The sequence below is a fragment of the Penaeus chinensis genome, chromosome 3, assembly GCF_019202785.1.
Source record: "Penaeus chinensis breed Huanghai No. 1 chromosome 3, ASM1920278v2, whole genome shotgun sequence".
NCBI lineage: Eukaryota > Metazoa > Arthropoda > Malacostraca > Decapoda > Penaeidae > Penaeus > Penaeus chinensis.
In genome coordinates, this window is record NC_061821.1 from 7605105 (window position 1) to 7610104 (window position 5000).

The following is a 5000-nucleotide window of genomic DNA, read 5'->3' on the forward strand; positions in this document are numbered from 1 at the left end:
CATTCCCCGGCCAGAAGCGATTGCCCCGCGTCTCTCGTCTTTGTGTTTTGTTTTCCATCTTTGTTTTTCATTTTATGGGAAATTTGATGTTCGTGCAGGTGTGATCGTTTTTATTATTATTATTATTATTATTATTTTTTTTTTTTACTTTTTTTTTTTTTTTTGTTCGGATGTACATTTTTTTTGTTTTTGGATTTGTTGTCGGTTGTCGGTTTATTATAAAGGAAAATGGAATTAGCTCCCTGAAACGTGTCTGTGGACTGTTATAAGCTTAGAAGAAATTGCACTGTGCTGTCAGTTTTTCGTTTTTTTTTTTGTTTTTTTTTCGTCTTTGTTTTTTAGTGTGTGTATGTTCTCTGGCGTTTCTTTTTCATTATCATGTTCCGTTTCGTTTTCTCTTTTCGTTATATTACTCATCGTTTCGCCACTTCCCGCTTCTGGTCAACCTCATCCTCCATATCTATCCCGAGTTTTTCCTTCCCTTTCTTTCATGAAGGGCCTCCACTTGTATGCCTCATTTATTCAATTCTTGCTCGTCTCCTTCCTTTGTCGTTCTTCTCGTTATTTTCCCCGACACTCCCAGAGACACAATTTTAAGCTGCTCCTCCTCTTCCTCTTCCTCTATCTCTTCCCCCTCCTCTTCCTCTTCCTCTATCTCTTCCCCCTCCTCTTCCTCTTCTTCTTCCTCTATCTCTTCCTCCTCCTCCTCTCCCTTTTCTTCTTCCTCTTCTTTCTCCTCCTCCTCTCCCTTTTCTTCTTCCTCTTCTTTCTCCTCCTCCTCCTCCTCTTCCTCTTCTTTCTCCTCCTCTTCCTCCTCCTCCTCCTCCTCCTCCTCCTCCTCTTCCTCCTCCTGCTGCTCCTCCTTTTCCTCCTCCTCCTCCTTCTCCTGATCTGATTATCTTTATCATCACTGTTTGTGTATTTATTTGCTCATTATCTTTATTATACATTTTTGTGTATTTATTTGACTGTTCGTTGATCTTCCGGCATCATCCTTATTATCACTGTTTTTTACCATTTTTTGATGTATTTATTCGATTTTTTTTTTCTTTTTTTCTTCTTCTTCTTCTCTCCTCGCCATCTTCCGTCCCCCGCGCGAAAATGAGCCCGGCGCCGCGAAAATCCCTCGGGCGCGGACGGCGGCGGTGTCGGGGCGTGTCGTCTTTTTCCCCCCGCCTTGTCTCGGGAGTTTTCTGGTGGTCGGCGAGATGCTTTGAAGTGGGGAGGGGAGGGGAGAGGAAGGGGTGATAGGGAGGGTTGGGGAGGGGGTGATAGAGGGAGGGAAGGGTAGGGTGGGGGAGGGGGTGATGGAGGGAGGGAAGGGCTGGGTGGGGAAGGGGAGAGGAAGGGGTAATAGGGAGGGTGGGGGAGGGAGGGAAGGGTTGGGTGGGGGAGGGGGTGATAGAGGGAGGGAAGGGGTGATAAGGTTGAAGGTGGTGGGGATGAGGGAGGGAGGAAGAGGGTTGAGGATGGTGGGTAAGAGGGAAGGGGAGGGGGATGAAGGGGTTATGGGAGGAGGGGGAGGGGAGGTAAAGGATAGTGGGAGGGAGGGATGGTAGGGGATGAGAAGAGGGAATTGGTGGGGAGTGTGGGAGGGAGGGAAGGAGGGAGTGGGAGTGGGAGGGGGAGGTGGGGGTGGGGGTGGGTGACTTCCGCCGCCTTCCGTTATGTTCACTCGTGACGACCCGGACTCTTTTTTTTTCTTCTTCTTCTTCTTCTCCTCCTTTGCCTTCTCCCTCCTCCTCTTCCTTCAGTTCGATTTTTAAAGATAAGACAGGGAGACGGACAGGGTGAGAACGAAGGTAAATAAAAACAGTAAGAATAGGTGCGTGTGTGTGTGTATGTGTGTGTGTGTGTGTGTGTGTGTGTGTCTGTGTGTGTGTGTCTGTGTGTGTGTCTGTGTGTGTGTGTTTGTGTTTGTGTTTGTTATGCATATATTATACGTGTGTGAAAGAGAGAGAGGGAGATAAGGGAGAAAGAGAGAGAAGGGAGAGAGAGAGAAGGGAGAAGGGAGAAGGAGAGAAGGGAGAGAGAGAGAAGGGAGTAGGAGAGAAGGAGAGAAGGGAGAAGGAGAAGGGAGAGAGAGGATATAAGGACAGTAGGTAGAAAAAGGGTTCAAGAAATTGCTCCAGGTAATTTTAGGGTAAAGGAGTTGTTTAAGGGATGTTTATAGGTACCGTAGTGGCAGTACATCTTGCGGGTTTTAACACGGGTTAAAAAAAAAAAATCATTGTGTGTGTGCGTGCGTGCATGTGTGTGTGTGTGTGTGTGTATGTGTGTGTGTGTGTGTGTGTGTGTGTGTGTGTGTGTGTGTGTGTGCGCGTGTGTGTGCGCGTGTGTGTGTGTGTGCGTGTGTGTGTGTGTGTGTGTGTGTGTGTGTGTGTGTATGTGTATGTTGCTGCAAAAGTATATTACTGCATACATAAACCTATAATTTGCATACATATCGCGGACAGGCTTATTGGAATAGTTTCCTCCGGGATCTGGAGCCATGAAGCCCGGAATCGTCGTGACCGAGAGGGGAGGTTCCTCACGAAGAGCATTTAGGCTTAGATGGAAGGGGGATCGATTTTATGTGTCTTTTCTTCTTCTACTACTGTTTTTTTTTTCTTTTTCTTTTTCTTTTTTATCTTTATTTTCTTCTTCATTTTTTTTCTTCTTTTTCTTTTTCATTATTATCATCTACTTCTCCTTCTTCTTCTTTCTCCCTCATCTAATGAGACGGGACCAAACGAGAGAAAAAACAAACTTCCGTTTAAGGGTTGTGGAGCGTATAGGATTGACCTTGACAGCCGTCTTGTTCACTGGCGCTGCCCCTCTCCCCCTCCCTCTCCCCGTCCCCCCCATGAACCCCTTTCCCTCCCTCCCATGAGCCTCTTTCCCCTCATCCCCTTCCCCTTCCCCGCATGAGTATAGCTACTTCTTCCCCCATGAGTCTGATAAGTTCCTCCCCCCCCATGAGACTTGTTTCCCCCTCCCCCCCAAGAATCCAGCCCCCCCTCCCCCCCATGAGTCTCCACGCGTGATCTCTTGCTTCTCCTTTGTCACTGTCCTCTTTGACTCCATATCCCCCCATGGTACGCTCGTCTCTTGCCTCCATTTCCCCCCTCGGCTTGTTTATTTTCCCGTAATGCGCTGTTTAGCCACCTGTCTTTCTCTCCTCTTCGCCTTCCATTTTAATTCCGACTACCTCATGTCTTTCATATATTTTCGTTTTGGCTTGTACTATAACATCTGTCTCTCTTTCTTTGCTATGAATTTGTATGTACAGTATTTTTTGTTTGTTTTTCATTTTATTTTATTCACCGTTTATTCATTCATCTGTATTCCCCATACTTCACCGTTTACAAAATACTTGCGGATACCCCTACAGCTGCACTTACCAATCCTCTCTCTCTCTCTCTCTCTCTCTCTCTCTCTCTCTCTCTCTCTCTCTCTCTCTCTCTCTCTCTCTCTCTCTCTCTCTCTCTCTCTCTCTCTCTCTCTCTCTCTCTCTCTCTCTCTCTCTCTCTTCTATTTATCCGTCTATCCACCTCTCCCCCCCGTTCAAAATCCCTCAATTTCCATTTCCAGATTGAAGCCACGCATAGGAAATTATTTTCGGGTGACATTTGTGGGAATATATCGGTGTTCGCGGGCCGTGTTTTTTTTTTTATCTATATATATATATTTTTTTTTTTCATTGGAGGATTTTTATATATATATTTATTGGATATGAGACACACGGTCGGGATCGCGGACACTGACAGGTCATGCAGGATGTTGGATATGGTTGTTTCGCTTCAGGATGGGACATATTTGTGGGCTATATATTCGTGTGAATTTTACCGAATTGAGGTTTTGATGGGCTGTGTGTATTTTGTTGGAAATGCGTTTTATGGGTCTGGATGTATGGAATGGGTCATGATTTATGTATATTTGAATGATGGTAATGATGATGATGAGAGAGAGAGATAGAGATAGAGATAGAGATAGAGATAGAGATAGAGATAGAGGGAGAGGGAGGGAAAGTAAAAGAAAGAGAATGAAAGATATAGGAATCCACCTTTATTATGATTATCACCTCCAATGGTTGCCCCGAGACCTTGCTCTCTCTCTCTCTCTCTCTCTCTCTCTCTCTCTCTCTCTCTCCCTCTCCCTCTCCTCTCTCTCTCTCTCTCTCTCCTCTCTCTCTCTCTCTCTCTCTCTCTCTCTCTCTCTCTCCCCTCTCTCTCTCCCTCTCTCTCTCTCTCTCTCTCTCTCTCTCTCTCTCTCTCTCTCTCTCTCTCTCTCTCTCTCTCTCTCTCTCTCTCTCTCTCTCTCTCCCTCTCTCTCTCTCTCTCCCTCCCCCCCTCCCTCCCCCCCTCCCCCTCCCCCCTCTCCTCCTCCCATTCCCCCTTTCCCTCTCCCTCTCCCTCGCTTCACTCCCTCCCCCCTCTTTCTCTCCCTCCCTCCCCTTCCTCTCCCTCACTCCCTCTCTTCCCCTCTTCCTCCGTCACTCTGGTCACCACACCGAGATCCTAGTCCATATATGATGCAGACTCTCACCTATAGAACGGCTAACCTCGCACTGCTTCGTTGTTCAGCTGATCACACATCGCTTGTATTTGTTTGTCAGTTGTATAGCTTGTGTGTTTGTGTGATGTGAGGATGTGGAAGTCTGTTAAGGTTGAGATTTGAAGTGGTTTTGGTTAAGTAAGATAACGGTGGTCTTGTATATATATATATGATGTGGTTAGAATAATCATGAATGTGGAACCATGTTGTTCTTTTTTCATTTTCTGTTTTCGTGATTATTTTTTTCTCTCTAGAGTATTATAAAAGCCTTAGTTTCAATTGTTTGCCGCTGCAGAGTGTGGTGTGTCCGGTCGGCGTGTTTTGTGCCCGCCGAGATCATAAATTTCTTAGTAGCCTGAAACAAACTTCCAAGGATAAACCAAGAGCTCTTCAAAGGTCTTTCTTAGCCACTAAGCTATATCACACAGATCCTTGGGCAGAAAGCCAAAATTCTGTCTGTAATT